The sequence below is a fragment of the Sus scrofa genome, chromosome 4, assembly GCF_054392235.1.
Source record: "Sus scrofa isolate SSC_HxYL_T2T_F1_AM1 chromosome 4, Sscrofa_HxYL_maternal_Yorkshire_Landrace_v2.0, whole genome shotgun sequence".
NCBI lineage: Eukaryota > Metazoa > Chordata > Mammalia > Artiodactyla > Suidae > Sus > Sus scrofa.
This window is the reverse complement of record NC_139386.1, coordinates 17,713,893-17,733,398: the sequence shown is the minus strand read 5'-3', so window position 1 is coordinate 17,733,398 and position 19,506 is coordinate 17,713,893.

Here is a 19,506-nt window from a genome sequence, read left to right as displayed (position 1 = left end):
TCAGATGTGGACCTTACTTTTTGTTCTTAGCAGAATTCTTGTTCTTTTATCTGGTTAAGGGAGTCCCCAGGGTTGGCCGTTATACTCCTTTGCATCCAGTTTTCAGCATGGTTTTTCCATAAGTACAAATAAAACAATTGTTGAGGGTGAGAATTCTCTCTCTCTCTCTCTCCCTTTTCTTGTAAATATAGCCAGTTCAAAGGATTGAATTGATGAGTAGGAGCTACCAATCTCAGTAGCTATTCAAACCAATAAGTGTTTTTATGGCTTAACCATGGATGTAACAGGCATCCCAAAGGAGAATGCAAAAGATACAGAACCCACAAGATCCAGAAAGTTTATTCCCTGCATTAGTCTAAGAAAACAAAGACCGTCGTTGTCAGAGGCAATAGCAAGGCTGTAGCAGAAACAGTCTCTTCTATTTCCCGTAAGAAGGTAAGACACCTCCAGTCTCAGATCTGCTAACCTGCCACACCAGGCAGGTACTACTAGAATGGGCTTTTCTAGCGCTAACAGGACAATGAAGGTTGAGGTGGCAAAGGCCGCTGATGGACTGGGACCCCTTATGAAAAACCTCCCCTGAGTGCTGACATGATCAGACAAAGATGATGCTGTTTGTGAGTTTATGTGCTAGAACCCAAGTCTATCAACCGGCCACCAAAGGCATGTCAGCACTTATACCTTCTGGCTGATAGAGACCAGAGGAAATATTCTCACTGGTCCTAAAGCCAAGTCCTCAAGACTAAAGGGAAATCTGACCTATGGTCTCCTCTTTATGACAAATGACATAAACTAGAGACAAAAGAAAACAATGACTGTCTCTAGGAGGAAAGGGATCAATAGAAAATAAGATAAAATTGGATTGTGATGATCATTGTACAACTATAAATGTAATAAATTCATTGAGTAATAAAAAAATTAAATTTAATTTTTAAAAAAAGAAAACAAGAGGTTGGTGGGAATGTAAATTGGTGTAGCCTCTATGGAGAACAGTATGGAAGTTTCTTTAAAAAACAAACATACAATTACAATATGACCCAGTGATCCCACTGTGGGCACATATCCCGAGAAAACTCTAATTCGAAAAGGTACATGCACCCCATGTTCACAGCAGCATTACTTACAATAGCCAAGACATGGAGGCAACCTAAATGTCCATTGACAGATGAATGGATAAAGACGTGGTACATTTACAAAACAGAATAGAAGTCATCCATAAAAAAGAATGAAATAATGCCATTTGGAGCAACATGAATGGACCGAGAGATTATCACATAAGTGAAGTAAGTCGGACAAAGGTAGATATCTTATGATATCACTTATATGTAGAATCTAAAAAAAATGACACAAATGAGCTTATTTACCAAACAAAAAATAGACTCGCAGGTCTGGAAAGCAAACTTACCGTTATCAAAGAGGAAACGAGGGAAGGGATAACTTAGGAGGTTAGGATTAACACAGATGCACTACTAACAAAGAGCTACTGTACAGCACGGGGAACTCTACTCAATATTCTGTAATAACCTATATGGGAAAAGAATCTGAAAAAGAACGGAGATATATAGGCATATATGGTATATCTGATTCACTTTGTTGTGCACCTGAAACTAACACAATGTTGTAATCAACTAATACTCCAATAACTTTTTTTTAAAAAGAAAATAAGTAAGTAAAATTAGAGAGCATTTGATAAAGTATAAAAAAAAATCAGAAAGTCCTCGGGGGCGGGGGGGGGTGGGGAAGAGTACTATAACCAAAAATTTGGCCTGAGTCACTATACCTAAGAAACTAATTCACAAAGATATTTTTCTTGCTAATCTAAATTTGGAAAATGAGAAAGAAACACTCGCCATTCTTATTTCGCCAGACCTTGCAGACAGAGATCTGGAAAGTGACATGTTAAGAATTCTTACCTTCTCTTGATTCTTGCGAGAGGTCCCACGATCTCAGCTGTGGCAGCCCCAGAGTGAGCAGTGTCCAGCTGGTGGACACGTACATTGACTGGAGAACTGTAAGACAGGAACACTATCCTCTCCTTCCCTTCTAGGTACTTTGGCTATTTAAACGATTTAAATGTGAAGAGAGCAATTAACGGTGTAAAAATCTATCAAGTGTGTGCAGGCACCCCATAAAGATAGAAAGCTCAAAGGGCAGCCACCTATTGGAGGTTTATATAATAGTCTGAGCTAAGAAAACAGGTAGGAGTCTGGGGATGCACAGGGGAGGAAAATCATTCACCGGAAGGGAGGAGATATTTAGAAAACAATAGTTGCCGTGTTAACGCAGATAAGTTCCTTACGCAAAAAGATGTCTCTGATTAAGCACTCTTCCTGGTCTAAACCCCCTTTCCAGAGCAAATTTAGGTAATAGAGAAAGAAGCAAAGAGCTTTTCCTGAATCTGCTGGGTTTTAAGTGCCTTTAGTTCAAATAATCTTTATGCCAAAGAGACATATTTGGGGGTGGCAAATTCTACTCCGCTTTACTATACATTGAGGTGATGCTGAGTGGGTATGCGTTACTATTGGGGGAAAGAGTGTGACTGCTCACAGGTTGTGTTTTTCCCCTTTGATTGATATGGCCATGACTTTAAAAAATATGAGATAGGGAGTTCCCGTCGTGGCGCAGTGGTTGACGAATCCGACAGGAACCATGAGGTTGCGGGTTCGGTCCCTGCCCTTGCTCAGTGGGTTAAGGATCCGGCGTTGCCGTGAGCTGTGGTGTAGGTTGCAGACGCGGCTCGGATCCTGCGTTGCTGTGGCTCTGGCGTAGGCCGGTGGCTACAGCTCCGATTCAACCCCTAGCCTGGGAACCTCCATATGCCGCGGGAGTGGCCCAAGAAATAGCAAAAAGACAAAAAAAAAAAAAAAAAAAAAAGAGATAGGCTTCTTCCAATAGGGACTTTTAAAAGACATAGGCTAGACCTCCTGCAATCCCTGTTTTCTTTCCTCAGGCTTGCTGTACATATCAACAAGGTTCTAGAGCATTTCACAGCCCGAAGATAGAGGGAGCTTAGTCTTTAAATTTCCACATGGAAGGGACCCAGCCATCAATCAGGAATACTCACAGAACCAGGAAACTTATCTACTAACTAGATTACTGGTTTATTATAGGAACTGCCATATTGGAGAGATGCAGAGGGCAAGATAGAGGGAAAATGAACAGAGGGTCCATGTCTCTAAATGCACCCAAGTCTCCACATGGTCACCAACCCAGAAGCTCTCTGAACACTCCCCTTTTGGGCTTTTATGGAGGTCCCATTACAGAGGCGTGATTGATTACCTCACTAGCCATTGGCAATCAAATGCAATCTCAAGCCTCTCTCTCTTTCCCAGAGGTCTGAGTGTGGGAGAGGAATTTCCAACCCTCTAAGCACGTGGTTGGCTTCGCTGGCAACCAGCCCCGTCATTAGATGCTTTCCGAAAGCCATCTCGTCAACATAACAAAACACATCTCTAATGTTATAGGAAATGCCAAGGATTTTAGGAGCCCTGTGCCAGAAGTTGGATAAAGATCAAAAATATACTTCTGGGAGTTCCCGTCGTGGCGCAGTGGTTAGTGAATCCAACTAGGAACCATGAGGTTGCGGGTTCCATCCCTGGCCTTGCTCAGTGGGTTAAGGATCCAGTGTTGCCATGAGCTGTGGTGTGGGTTGCAGACGCAGCTCAGATCCCGCATTGCTGTGGCCCTGGTGTAGGCAGGTGGCTACAGCTCCGATTCGACCCCTAGCCTGGGAACCTCCATATGCCCTGGGAGCAGCCCTAGAAATGGCAAAAAGACAAAAAAAATTATATATATATTTCTTATTATAATTAATCACAGTATCATAGTTCCCCACCCTCCGAAGTTTTGTTTTGTTGTTGTTCTCCTCCTCTTCCAAGAATGAACTCTAATGGGGAATGTAATTGGTATGATTGGGAAATCCCATCTTCAGTCATTCACACCAGCTTCATGGTTTTTGTCATATTTGCCTGTAATTAATACTTAATCTTTACCTTTAATTCGACTAGCTTTTGAAAACAAGGTAAATTTATTTTCAGTGGGAACTTGAGCTAAGCAACTATCTCTGCAAATTCTCTTGCTCACTGTGCTATTTTTCTTTTCCTATTCCACACGAAGACTTAAAATTGAAGGGTGATAGGACAAATACTAATAACTATTAATATCCTGGCTGACATTAATTTGTGTGGCTATCACATCACCCACCTCTAAGTGACCTCATTCACATTCTAGGCCCTGAGGTGGTCCTGAGTGGCTATGCATTAATTATACTTCAGGGTAACTTAATGTAACCAGTCACCAATTATGTTTCTACTCCTTCTGAGCAGACTGCTTGATGTGGCCATGGCATTCTAGGCTCTGGAAATCTGGGATGAGCCACTTCCAGTAGGGCTTTTAAAGGAGAAGGTGAGTCTCCTGCAATGTCTCTTTTCCTTCCACAATCTTGATGTACATATCAACAGGTCCTAGGGGATTAGAGAACCCAAAGATAGACAGAGCTTGGTCCTTGAACCCCCCCACATGGAAGGGACCCAGCCAGCAATCTGAAGTATGTGCCTTGGACTCTCATGTGAATAAGGAATGACTTCTGACTTTGTGTTTGTGTCCTCATTATGCATTTTGGGTTTGGTTCACCGTAATTAATTACAACCTAAGTAATACAAAACAGGCTGGAAACCAGGATATGAGCCTGTGGATATTATTTTCCTTTGTTAAATGGAGATGATAGCACTTGTCAATAACCCTTCACAGGGCTTCAGTGAGGAGCAAAATCAAAGTGTTTGTGAAAGTGTTTTTAAACATTGGAGACACAGGAGTTCCTGCTGTGGCACAGTGGGTTAAGGATCCCATTGCTGCAGCTGTGGCGTGGGTCACAGCTCTGGCTCGTATTTGATCCCTGGCCTGGGAACTTTGATATGCCATGGGTATGTGCCAGAAAAAGAAAAAAAAAAAAATTAGAGACATAATGCAGTTTAAAGCATCAGCTAACATAGAAGCTAAAAAACAAACCAAACCCCACAAATGTGTGTTCTACCTCTAGCACTTATATAGGACACAGTAGTATGGAACATGTGGGCCTGATGAAAGTAATCATGACACAAATGGAAAGGCGAAGCTGAGGGAGAATGCTGAAATGCTGAGTTTTCAGTGAAAGCCAAGAGAGAAAAGCATACCTTGTTAATTAAAACAGCTGATTGGGAGTTCCCATCTTGGCTCAATGGGTAACGAATCTGACTAGGAACCATGAGGTTGTGGGTTTGATCCCTGGCCTTGCTCAGTGGGTTAAGGATCCAGCATTGCCGTGAGCTGTGGTGTAGGTCAAAGACGCAGCTCGGATCCTGCGTTGCTGTGGCTCTGGAATAGGCCGGCGGCTACAGCTCCGATTAGACCCCTAGCCTGGGAACCTCCGCCAGAGCGGCCCTAGAAAAGGCAAAAAGACAAAATAAATAAATGAATAAATAAATAAAACAGTTGATTGGATGCTGAAAACTCCGAGAGTGTACAGTAACCAATGCCTAAAGGTGGTGGGATCACCAGACTTGGAATTTATCCTTTTTCAAAATGTGAGTCATTCTCACAGGAGTGAAAATTTTCAAGGGGCCTAAAGCACTCTGCCTGGGAGAAACGTGTTCTGCTTAAGTTTGAAGAAATACCATAGGCAGCAAAAGAATGGCTAGCCATTCATTGCCATTATTCACATTTTCCCTGCTTTTATCAGCACTCATGGACACATAGCATAGCACAGCATCTGCTGGCTGCTGCTGAGGTGGGAACACCCTCTTAACGTCATAAGAGTCTACCGAAGGTCCTTTTGGCACCCAGGAAACGTTGCTAGTATACAGTAGCTATAGAAGTTTCCTATTTCTGCGAGGTATTGCACTGTTGCCTAGCATGACACATGCAGCATCTCAGCACAGGCCAAAGGGTAAGGTACATGCAGAACCAGCTTTACTGAGGGACTAGATTGATCTCGGGGACTGACACACAGGTCGTGTTTCCTTATAATTTCCCCTGGGAGATTTTGGAGATATATGTACCATATGTGTGAGAATCCTCAACTCAACTACTCTATTTCATAAGCAAACTCTCCTTGTCAGACATATGGCTTCATTGTTAAGTTGGAACATATGTTTCGTTCCATCCGAGATCCTGAGAGCTTACTACTAGATAGAATGAGGATTTAGAAATGTACCTTCCATAAGTATTTAAAATATAAAACTTGGATTTTTTGTCTAGTAATAGACTTTATCCTAGTCATTTATTTTTACATTGCTCTTGGACTCAATGCCAATTATTCACTAAGGACTAGTCTTCACAGACTTCTAGGCCAAACCAAGTGTTGAAGAAGAACTTGGTGCATCTCAGTGTAAACTCTGCAAAGTCAGTAGATTATAAGTTATATGTATTACTCTATTTTCACTACTGTGCCCCAAGGACATAAGACACTACCTGGTTTATGGTTGGTAATCAGAAATTATTGGCTGAATGATAGATGTGACTTAGTTCATAAATATCATCATTGTCTTCACTGCTAGATCAGCTTATCTTTATTCCTCATTTACTAGGCTCCAGGCATTGGGGCAAGTTTTGTTTTCTTGAAGAACAGGACCCTATTTAATTTTTATAACTTTAGGTGTTAAGTGTATTGGTAATCTCAGGCAATGAGACTGAGTATTTAAGTAACTTGCCCACAATGCCAGGTGATTAGACTATTCTCAGTAAGTATTTCCTGAATGGATTTGAACCCTCATGGCAGAATAGGCAGCATCCTTTTGTGTCTGGCTGATGTGCAAGGAAAGAAAAGAAAACAACTTTGAAAACTTCTCCTGTTGTCATGGGGGAAAAAAATATTATGTACTCAGGTACAGATACAACACTAGCCATTACTCAGAGATTTCACATACATTCCATGTGAGTACAGCTGAAAGGGACCTGAAGTGGTGTTGTCTCTAAGGGATCCGACTGGTGGTTCCATCTACACGGCGGCGGTGCTGCTCTTAATGCCAACAGCCAAAATCCTGTTGAACAACTAAAAAGGCACTTCACTTTCCACTGGTTCTACCAGTAGAACAGATAGAAGCCTTGCTCTTAGCTTGTGTCCCCAAAACGGGATTCAGGTCGTTGGGCATCAGAGCCTTTTCCTCCCCCTTGTCCCTCCTGTATTAATCAGAGAGCAAATGTTGGGCATGAGAGAGAATTACAGCTGCTCTCCCAGCCCTGGTGCAGTGGTAAGAACTGAGTTCCCACAGCCTTCGTGAAGGGGTCCTTCTGTTGGGATCTGGGAGAAGCTCAAGTGAACGCAAATGAGTCAGGTCAGCCTCTGGGACAGGCTGCAGACACGGGCCACAGGAGACATCTTTGGAGAGGCCTTTGCTTATGACTCCTTCTAAAGGCACTCTCCACCCTGCCTTCTCTTGACTCCCTGTCACTCTGTCTCCACTCACTCTGCTTGATTTCCTAAGCAGCACTAAGTACCTTCTATGGCTATAGGGGCTTGGGTGTCTCAATCAGTTGTGGGCACATAGTAGGTACCCAATAAATACCTTTTAAATAAGTGAATAAATGTGTGTGGACTCAAGTAATCAGTGCAGCCTGACGGCGCACCTCTGTCTTGCTGTAGGGGCAGTGACTATGTGCTGAGCCCTTAAGAATATTCCCCAAGGCATTCCCATCATGTCTCAGTGGTTAACGAACCTGACTAGCATCCATGAAGACACAGGTTCCATGCCTGGCCTTGCTCAGTAGGTTAAGGATCTGGCGTTGCGGTGAGCTGTGATGTAGGTCGCAGACATGGCTCAGATCTGGCGTTGCTGTGGCTGTGGCACAGGCCAGTGGCTACAGCTCCAATTTGACCCTTAGCCTGGAAACCTTCCTATGCCACAGGTGTGGCCCTAAAAATACAAAAAAAGAATATTCCTCAACCACCAGTTCCATAATTTCTTGTCCAGGTATCTAAAGGTAATGGTTGTGGGGGTGACCAAACCAGCTCTAGAAGACCTTTTGTAACAAAGTTAGAGAAGATGAATAGAAGAAAACTAAAACACTAACTTCAAAAGATCTATGCACCCCCCTGTTCACTGCAGCATTACTTACAATAGCTAGTATAATAAACAGCATGTGTTCAGAGGTGGATGAATGAATAAAAACACTGTGATGTACATATACAGTGGAATTTTATTCCGACAGAGGACAGATGCCATTGATCTCTCTTGCATGTGGACTATGAATAAATAAATAAATTAATTAATTAAAACAACCTCACCTCTACAGAGATTGGATTGGTGGTTGCTGGAGGAAGGGGATGGGGAGTGGGAGAAATGGGTAAACTGTTGGTTTTCATCTTAGAAATATTTCCATTTTAAAAAGTCATAATGTTATACCTCCATTCTGAAATAATTATAGTCAATATTTATTGAACACTATCTACCAGGTGCCTTGCTAGGCCCTTTAATACATTTCCTTTAATCTTCACAGCAAGCCTAGGAGGTCTTGTTGACCCCATTGCATAGGTTAGTATTCGAAAGCTCAGAGAAAAATATATAACTGCTTACTTGTGGAGCTGGTATTCACACAAAGGATAATTTGACCCTGGAGACTACGACCTTGACCATTCCACCCTATTACATCTTTTAATTAAGATATTCTTACAAATGTGGGAGATGATACCACTTTACTGTTTTGGACGGAAGTAATTTCCTCCAAGTTTCTAGGAGATGTGAAAACTAAAGTACGCCCTTGTCAGGTCCCGATAACGGAGAGAGCAAAATTTATCTTTAGGATTTTTTTTTTTTCTGTTTTTCAAAGTCCCCAGTAATAGAAAGCTAATGAGCACTAAATCTTAGCTTGTCAAATTTTTTATGTAATAAAAATGAGATTAAACTTAATAACTCCCTTGATACAGTGTAAATATCTTACTGGCCTCAGTGTTTCAAATTCAAATTCAAAGGCCACATGACTCTGCTAGAAAACCACTACCACAGCCTTTTTTCCTCCCTCACAGAGTGGAAAAGGTGTATCCTTGGGCAATTATCCAGGTGAAAAGTTTCTGTAGTGAAAAGCTGAATCATGTTACCTAAGAATATATCCTCAAACATAAATTTCCCCAAATACTTTTCAAAACATTTGTCATCCCTCCTTTAGTATCTTATCAGAACATTGAGGTTTTCATCTTGTGCGTTTTATTGTTTTTGGTAAAGTTTTTATTTGAACTCTTTCAGCATGATCCTTCAGGACAGCCTTTTATAGAGCATCCGTTTGGCATCCGTGCACTGTCGATCATTGCTCTAAACCAATTGAAATAACCAGTTAGACTTTTTTTTTCCTAACAGAAAAACAAAATATTAAGTAAAACAACGTCTTTTTGATGTGTTCATGTCCATTTTTGTAAGTTCTAGGTATAAATAACTTAGAAAAAAAAAGTTTATCTTGTTTAGAAACTCTACCTTCCAGTGGATTGCTGAGTAGTCTGTAAGAGTAAAGGTTAAATTCAAGTGTGTGATGGAAGGATTGTTAGCGTAGTATGAGTCAGAGAGTAAAGTCTAAGATACACTGGATTGTTTATCTAAATCACATCAAAGAAATGGTACTCAGGACTCCATTCACAGTAAACTCCACCTAGGTTAGGGTGGTACAGACTTTAAAAGCCCAGGAATCAGCACATCCAGTTAAGATAATAAAGTGGAGTAGCTAAGCAGTGAATTAGGGAAACAGTAAGTTCTGGTTTTCATGCTATCCACTCCAGCCTTCACTACTATCAGCATGATTCGGGCAACTTCCCAGGATGGGATGTTATATATAGTACCGTATATATGTGTACCGTACCTAGTTCCAGTAAGCCCACAAAAAGCTATTATTCCCATCATGAAAATGAGGCTCAGAGAGTAAATAGCAAAAGGGATTTGGCTCTTTGTACTTATCCTTGTTCAGGTTAACTGTGATGAGGCGCCTGTGCACAGTGCCACCTTATAGCCATCCTTCTAGATACTCAGCTATGGATTAAGATCATTAAAATGAATAAAGTTAACGAAACCCCTAAGCATTTGACGTTCAGAGATATTATTTTTCCAAGGACACAGGTCTCATTCTCTAGAACCCTCAAGTGGTTTTTCTAAAGTCAAACAGGTAACATGAGGTGGAGCTTGGGCTTGACTCCATTTCTCCCCTGCCCTGCTATTCGTAGTAACCAGCAGAGAGCTAACATCACTGAGCTCTAACTCATGATAATTCCCTTTTAGGTATTTAACCAAGTTCCATTTTTAATCCAGTAATTAGGTGGTTAATGTAATTAGCTCAATTTTACAGATAAAGAAACTGAAGATGGCAAGTAGCTTGTTCAGGGTGACCCACCTTTAAAAGAGCCAGTAGTTTATTCTAACATGGTCTGGTTCCAGAGTCCAGTACATGGTCCTGTGCACACACACATAACATACACACACAAACACACACAAGTCATTAAGATCAAAACCAAGGAGTTCCCGTCGTGGTGCAGGGGTTAACGAATCCGACTAGGAACCATGAGGATGCCTTGCTCAGTGGGTTAAAGATCTGGCGTTGCCATAAGCTGTGGTGTAGGTCTCGGACGTGGCTCAGATCCCCCATTGCTGTTGCTGTGGCTGTGGCGTAGGCCGGCGGCTACAGCTCCGATTAGACCCCTAGCCTGGGAACCTCCATGTGCCGAGGGAAGCGACCCTAGAAAAGCCAAAAAGACAAATAAATAAATAAATAAATAAATAAATAAATGTCTTTAAAAAAAAAAAAAAAAAGACCAAAACCCAAAGCAGTGTGTGAATTAATGGAAAAGAAATATTGTAATAATACTAGATATCAAATTGACAAAAATGATCTCATTATCACTCATGCCCCAAACAACACCTGAACTCATAAAAGTGCTCAGATTCCAACTTAATTTCTGGAAATGCTCTTGGGAGATTCTTGCCTTTTCTCTTCTTTCTCCCCCTCCCCCAGGTGATTAAAGCGTGGTCTTAGTATGTAGCACATGCATCCATGTGTGTGACAGGGAGAGAAAGAGGAAATACCCAAAGATTATAATAGCAATATGTGGTATGATAACATAAGGGAGAGGCACTGCTAAGCTCTCCCCCATGGATTTCAGGGATCTTTATGAAAAATACTTTGCTTTGAAGCTGAGTTTGTGAAGCTTGGGTGTTCCAGCAATCAGCACCGCAATGAGAATTGTAGGTGTGGATAAACTATAACTTTGTGTGGCGTTATGGTTCTTTGCCACCCACGACAACCAGCAACACAACTTTCCTCACCTCTCTGCAGTAAACTGGACACGTTTGCTTAGGACATGTGTACCAATAACAGAGAAAATGATATCTCCAACCTTCAAATGTTTAGGGGTATAATTAACTTTATTCATAATATACTTACTAAAATAGGTGACTTAAAGAGTTAGACTTTTATTGAAAGTATAAAAGGACAGGTAAAATACTGGGAAAAACTTTGATGGAGTAAGACAGCTTTTTAAAAAGAAAATAAGATGTTCCCATTATGGCACAGCAGAAACGAATCCAAGTAGTATCCATGAGGATATGGGTTCGATTCCTGGCCTCGCTCAGTGGGTCAGGGATCCCAGCGTTGCTGTGAGCTGTGGTGTAGGTCACAGACACGGCTCAGATCTGGCGTTGCTGTGACTATGGAGTAGGCTGGCAGCTGTAGCTCCCATTAGACACCTAACCTGGGAATTTCCATATGTTGCAAGTGCAGCACCTAAAAAAAAAAAAAAAAAATTGTATCTACAAACAATTTGATGGGCATAAATATTTGTTCTGGCCAATTGTATATTAAATACACATTTTAAGCCTTTCATCATTGGCATGTTTGAATGCGTGCTGACATTTAAAAATTTTTGTTAAAATGACCTTTAAAAAAAATCATTATTCTGTTTAAAACGTCCAAAGGCACGTTATCATATGCCTTCAGTGCAATGGAGAAATCTGCAGGGGGAATAATAAAAAATAAAAAAAATTTAAAAACAACCTTGAAATCTAAATGGGCAGTGAAGTTGTTTTGCCTCTCTTCCCTTCTTCAATTACCCACCCCTTGGCTTTAAGGCTGAGCTGAAAAATAGGGTATACTGAGGCCTCCAAGGTCAGGGAAGCCCTTGGTGGCCAATCAGGACTTCCAGGTCTATGGCATCACACCACCCCCCTGGGTGTTGCTCAAAGGCCATCCCCGGCCAACCCAGTGGATTAGAGCAGTGTAGCATTTCTGGGCAGCTGTTCAGGAGACTCCTGGCAGTCAAAGTCTCCAAGGGCTGGCAATTAATGGGGCAAAGAGTGATCTGAAGGGCTTCTACATTCCTTCCTGGGAACAGAGCTGTAGCAGCTCACTTGACCTTGAGGTGCGTGAGACTGGGGAGTCCAAGTTCACATCAAGGGCATTGAGAGTTGGAAGGAGAGGAATTGGGCGAAGCTGGCACTTAAAGCTGGGTGTACTTAAAGCTGGGTAATAGGACCTAGGTCTTGTAAATCCTCTTCCCCAGTGTCATCTGCCCCAACCCTTCTTTCCAGCCTACGTACCCCTTCAAAGCCATCTTCCTTACATTGCGCTTAGATGGCCAGAGGAAAAGTTTGTCTCTCCTCCGCATTCTCACCCTCACGTCTACCTTCCATTCAGACCCTCCCTCCCATTCACAAGGACTCATTTCAGGGCCTCTTGCTCACGCTGGGCCAGAACCAGCAGACAAGTTCTGTTCAATTTGAATCAATTTATTCCAGCCAGACTCTGGTGGGGGAAGGGAGGCCATGACTCTGAGACAAGACAAGGAGGAGGTACCCTTACTCCCTAATTTTATGTGGTCAGTATGTCCCTCTCTTAATTTATATGATTTAAGTATTAAAAACACATTTTAGGGTGTTAGGGTGGACCCATTTCATATTGGGCCACATGAGTTGAGGCTTTAATGAACAAGCTTGTAGAGTTTCATTTAACCACGTTTGTGCATCTGTTTCATGAGAACTTAGCATCATTGTGATTTCTTGGCAACTGAGCTCTTTTTACCTAGAGAGAAGTGAGGAGAAGCAGAAGGATATTTGAAACAACAAATTTCCAACTCTTGGAATGATGTCTGTGTGTTTGTGTAAAATCTTCCTGGACAGCTGCCTCTGTTCTAACAGCCCTGGAGCCCTGCCTTCAACTGACCAGACACTCTCTGAAGCCCGCTGTGTAGGGTCTGTAGAACCCATCAGGCAACCCACACATCATATCTACAAGATGCTCATTTTATGTTTGTCAAATGAAAGATGCTCTAATTAGACAGGGGTGATTCTCACCCTGGGGACTCTCTGTAGTTTGTTTCAATTATTTTTCATGAATAATTACTGATTATCCTCACAGCTCATGGTTCCATGGGCCTGGATTAAACTCTGGCTCAGAGATTGTCTGTGGCATCTCAGAAGGTTTCTTAGCCTCTTTAATGTGCACATGTCTTCAGTGGTAAAACTGTAAAATGATACCTATCCAGCACATTTGTTGGGGGAGTCAGCTAGTAAGGATTTGAGGTATAAGCCACATTTGGAGAGGAGGATAGAGAAGTTCTTGCCTTGACTCTTTCCTTTTTCTCTGTCCCTTGTCTTCCCCCATCACCCAATAGCTGTGGGGCCCTAAATAGAGGTTTATTTCCTAAGAGATGGGAGCTTCATTCCATTTCCATCAGTTCAAGGTGATGAGAGATTCCACTGTCCCGGATACGTGTCCTCAAGAAAGTGATCTATGCTCAGGAAGGACAGTTGTATACACATTATTAGTGTCATCATCACATTCCCATAACTACCCTATTGTCATCACTTTAATCAGTAATTATGGCTAGCACTTATCAAGTGTGTTCTATGGTCAAGGGCCTGACCTAAAGCCTGTTTTCATAGAACTCACTTGGGAATCACCTTTGAGTTAGGTACTGTTCTTCCTATCGGACTTGGAGAAGCAATACAGCATAATAACTGGACAATTATTCACTGGAGTTAAACTTTCTGGGTTTCATTCTTACCACTGAGTGCTGGCCTGTGACCTGGGGCAGTCATTAATCACTCTGTGCTCTATAACTATTAATAAAATGGTGGTTATTAGTATGATAAGAGTACCTGCTTCGAACAGATACTGACTCATGGATCTTGAAAAACTTATGGTGTCCAAAGGAGACAGTTTGAGGGTGGGGAGATGGGCTGGGAGTTTGGGATGGAATGCTCTAAAATTGGGTTGTGATGATCAACTATAAATGTAATAAAATGCATTGAGTTAAAAAATAGAATACAAAAAAAGAGTACTTGCTTCATAAGAACATATAAATTGGAATCATATATAGTGCCTGAGCATATTTTACAGAGTAAGAATTATACAAATGTTTACTATTTTTATCTCTGTGTATTAGACAGGGAAACAGACTTAGGGTTTAACTGGCTAGACTGAACCTATGCAATTTTTAAACACTGGCCCTGAGATTTTACCATGGGCAATCTGATTCTGCAGCTTCCATTCAAAACCTCTACCCTCTGTGTCTAAATAGTTTGATCGCTAAACCCACAACCACCAGAGAACAAGTACCATGTCATCTAAACCTAAGGGCCTGAAACTGGCACAGAGACGCCATGGCCTCACACTTCCTCAGACTGGAGTGGAATTGAAATTCAACTTGGTCTGGAGATTTCCATGGTGTTCTCTGAACAGGATAGAGACACCCTGGTGTAAACCCCCTTCAAATCCTAGGGATTGAATTGCAGAAAAGGTCAAGGGCAGGGAGGTGGGACTCTCTCCTTTGCCCTGTGAAGCCTGAGCTCAGATGGAGATGGAAAGGGCAGCCAAAGATCCCTCCTTGCCTTCCCTCTCCTCATGGGTCCAGTAGCCTGAGCCTGGGGACAGGCTGTTCTGAGTGTGGGTGGAGAGCAGAGGTTGGACACCCAGGGAGGCTTAAGTTACTAAACTGACTGTGGAATCCCATGTCTCTGGTGGAGGGAGCCAATGGTCTGGCTGCCCTGCCTGGGTACTTAGCCTGGGTGTTGAAATCCACAGCTCTGTCAAGCAGCGAGTCTCATAATCCTAAACTAGGCACTCACCTGGCCGCTCTTTCCCAGATGCATTTAATAACAGCTGTGAGTGAAGTTTAACAGAGAGCTTGGACTATGATTTAAATTACTGACTCTCTATTTTATAAGAATAAGCATAAGCTGGAGTTCTTGTAATGGCGCAGTGGTTAACGAATCCGACTAGGAACCATGGGGTTGTGGGTTCAATCCCTGGCCTTGCTCAGTGGGTTAAGGATCCGGCGTTGCCGTAAGCTGTGGTGTAGGTTGCAGACATGGCTTGGATCCCGCGTTGCTGTGGCTCTGCCGTAGACTGGTGGCCACAGCTCTGATTCGACCCCTAGCCTAGGAACCTCCATATGCCGTGGGAGCAGCCCTAGAAAAGGCAAAAAGAGAAAAAAAAAAAAAAAAAAAAAAGAGAGAGAGAGAGAATAAGCATAAGCTTTTTCCTTTTTGTTATTTTGTATTATGTCCTTGAGCCAAGATTTTCTGGACTTCAAGAGTGTTTCTTGGTTGGGTTTGGGGTTTGTTTGTTTGTTTGTTTGTTTTTTCTCAAATCTGGCATCCCAAGTATTGCATGGCAGAGTTCATTCAGAAAGAATCTCCAAGCCTTCTACTTGGGGGTCCAGCCAGCCTTAAATGGAAATCTTGATGACCAGCCCTGGAATAGCCTAAAATTAAAACACAAGCTTTGTAATGGGGGCAGGTTGCCTGGGACGCTCTTCTTTTTTATAAGGAACTAAGTGTACTCACTTAGGTTTTCCAGAGTGCCGTGTTCTTGACTGAACCTCTAGAAAGCAGTGTACATGGCATATGGCTCCTTGGTTTTCTTTTTTATTTATTTTTTTTCTCAAAAACAAAGATAGGTATCTTTAAGAAATCTCTTTACCTAAGTAGTAATCTCTGAACAAATAAAAGTCCTGTCTTCAGGAGTTAAGTCAGAGATGGTCAGTCCCTCCCTGAGACCCTGCTTCTTAGCTTTCACTGGCTCCCTTTCCGCAGGTCCTGGGCTGAGACCCGCCTGGCTGTGGCTCTTTATTTGGGGCATGGGCTCGTGTTGATTTTTGTACACTGCTTCTCAAGTTCTGACCCCGATACACAACTCATCTTTAGGGTGTAGAAGCCATGACTCAGGCTCAGAAAACGCCTTGGCACACTTCCATGAATCTTTCTGAGAACTTTACATAATCTCATGAAGAAAGGATTTCCTATGTTACTTCATTCATTTGTCTTTTTATTCCCAAGCTCTCCATAAAATTGATAAAGAGCTATGATTATAAAATGTTTTTTGGAAACTCCTTTTCTCATCTAAGCTTCAGATTTTTCTCAAATGTATGGGTTAGATCTAATTATGTCCAATGTTTTTTCACTTCAAAATTATGTTTCTATGATGGATATTTTAGTGTCTACTTCCTATAAAGGAGTTTCTTTAAGCTCATGGAAGAAGTAGTAAAAATAAGAACACATGGGAGTCCCTGTTGTGACTTAGTGGGTTACAAACCCGACTAGTGTCCCATGAGGATGCAGGTTTGATCCCTGGCCTCGCTCAATGGGTTAACGATCCATTGTTGCTGTGAGCTGTGGTATAGGTTGCAGATGGGGCTCAGATCCCGCATTGCTGTGGCTGTGGTGAGGGCCAGTGGCTGCAGAGATGACTTGACCTCTAGCCTGAGAATTTCCATATGCCATAGGTGTGGCCCTAAAAAGCAAAGAATAAAAAAAAAAATTTTAAATAAGGACCCACCGCAGGCAAAGCAAACTTCTTACAATTCTTCCTTATGCTCAGCCAAATTTAGCTCATAGGACTTTTAAAATTCGAAAACTATCAGCACAATTCTCAGAAATACGAAGTGAGAAAACAATAATACCAATATTTAAGATCAGGAAAGAAGAATATTTGGAATTTTATCATGAAATCCTGCTCATTAACAGTGTTAAACCATCTGCAGCTCCAGGACCATTGATCTCCTCCTTTCTCTTACCCTCCTTTCATTTCTCTCCCTCTTCTTCCTATTTCTTCCTCTCCTCTCTTTTCTTATGTTTCATTGCCTTCTTTTCTTTTCTTTTCGTCTTTTTAGGGCCACACCCGCAGGATATGCTGGTTCCCAGGCTAGGGGTCAAATCGGAGCTACAGCTGCCGGCTTACGCCACTGCTACAGCAACGTGGGATCCGAGCCACGTCTGCAACCTACACTGCAACTCTGGATCCTTGAACCACTGAGCGAGGCCAGGGGTTGAACCCACAACCTCATGGTTACTAGTCGGGTTCATTAACCACTGAGTCATGACGGGAACCCTCATTGTCAATTTTAAACAGTCAGTATTAACACTTAAATATTCATGTGTTCAGCATTGTACCCAAATAAAATACTATGATAAATACTGATTTATTGCCTCTCAGCTCTGAATGTGTCCATTTTTCCTGTTCATGAAACCGTTGAAATCGATGCTCTTTGCCAATGAGAATGTGGTTTAAGCTTTCTATGTAGGGAGAGCTGTGGTCGTAGGGTCTTTTCAGGAGGAAGGGAATTTGCTTCCTGGTGTGTGTTCTCCCCTTGGAAGGGTCTTTGTACAGCACGTCTCCAGTGTGGATGTCTGCAGTGAGCCTCTCTCCCGAGCTCAGCTCCTGCAGCCAAGGCAACCTCTCCAGGCTTTTGCTGCCACAGTGCAATGGTTTCCCCAGCGCCACGTTCCCACATGATGGACTCAGCTTCTCCAGTGTCCAGCTCCTGGAGTGCACGACAGCAGGCAGTTCCCATCAGCTAGCAGCTTTCTCTGGCATGCCTCTGGAGGGTTTTTTTAGTGGAGGGCCTTTGGCAAGATACTTCCCTAGGAAGGGCTTTTCAGAGAACCCTAGAGGACAGATTTCTGTCAAGTTCTAGAAAGGGGATTTCCGGCAAGTTGTGCGGCATGGCATCACAGGGACTTCTCAGCCTTCTGGTGAGACTCAGCCATGTCCTCTCCAGCAAGATCAGGATCTCAGCCCGGTGCATAAGGAGGGTTGTGAGCTTTCTTGGGGTCTCGATCTCAACTTTGCCGACGTGACGATTGTCCACCAATTCTCCATCATTACAGTTTCATTTCGTCCTCATCTATCTACCCTTATACTCCGCTCTGACTTATAGTTAATAATTATTTACATTAAACTTTCCCTTTCAAGTATATAAATAATAAAGATAATCAAATGGAGAGCTGAGAAATTCCTGCCATAATGAAATGGGATTGGTGGCATCTCTGCAGTGCTGGGACACCAGTTTGATTTCACGGTTGGCACAGTGGGTTAGTAAAGATCCAGTGTTGCTGCAGCTCTGATGTAGGTGGCAGCTGAAGCTCAGATCTGATCCCTTGGTTGGGTAACTCCATAAGCCCCAGGATAGTCAAAAAAGAAAAAAAAAATAGAGAACTTATTAATATAGTTAAGTCAGAAAGGGGAACAAACTCTGACTTCTTCACTAATTACTCTTTTTTTTTCTCTGAATTATTATCACTAGAAAGTTCTGGGACGGAGTTGTTTTTTGTTTTGTTTTGTTTTGTTTTGTTTTGGTCTTTTTGCCTTTTCTAGGGCCACACCTATGGCATATGGAAGTTCCCAGACTAGGGGTCTAATCCGAGCTGTAGCTGCCAGCCCACACCACAGCCACATCAATGCCAGATCTGAGCCGCGTCAGCAACCTACACCACAACTCATAGCAACACCGGATTCTTAACCCACTGAGCGAGACCAAGGATCAAACCCTCAACTTCATGATTCCTAGTCGGATTCGTTAACCACTGAGCCACGACGGGAACTCCTGGGACGGAGATCTTAATCCACTGTTCTCTGTCTATCCTGACTGCTTTGGTGATCTCATCAAGGCCTCTGGCTTTAAGGACAGTTCATGTGCTGGTAACTCTCAAACTGATGTTCCTAAATGTATGTTGTATTTGACTTATTTTCTAAACCCCCACTGCCCGCTCATCTCTCTACCTGGATGTCTAATAGAAATATTAAAATCAACCTATCTGATCTTTTCTCCAAAGTCAAATCTACCCACAGTCTCCCCCCATCTCCATTGATAGCAGCTCCATCTTTCCATTTATGCAAAACAAAATCTTAGGATCACCCTTGACTCCTCTTTTCCTCTCACAGTCCTCATCCACGAAATACTCTTTATTCAAAATCTAGCATTCTGGTACAAACATTCTAGTCTGACCGTTATCACTTGTGAGGTGAATTGCTGCATCAGCTTTCCAGCTTGTCTTCCCACTTCTATATTTGCCCTTCTGTGGTCTATTCTCTGTACAATACCCAGAATGGCTCTTGGGGTTTAGAGGAGTGGGGTGTGTGTGTGTGTGTGTGTGTGTGTGTGTGTGTGTGTGTGGATGAGTGTGGATATGAAAGGTCAACACAAGGGATTCTTGTCATGATGAACTGTGCTGTATCTTGACTGAGGTGGTGGGCAAATGAACTCACACGTGTGGCAAAATT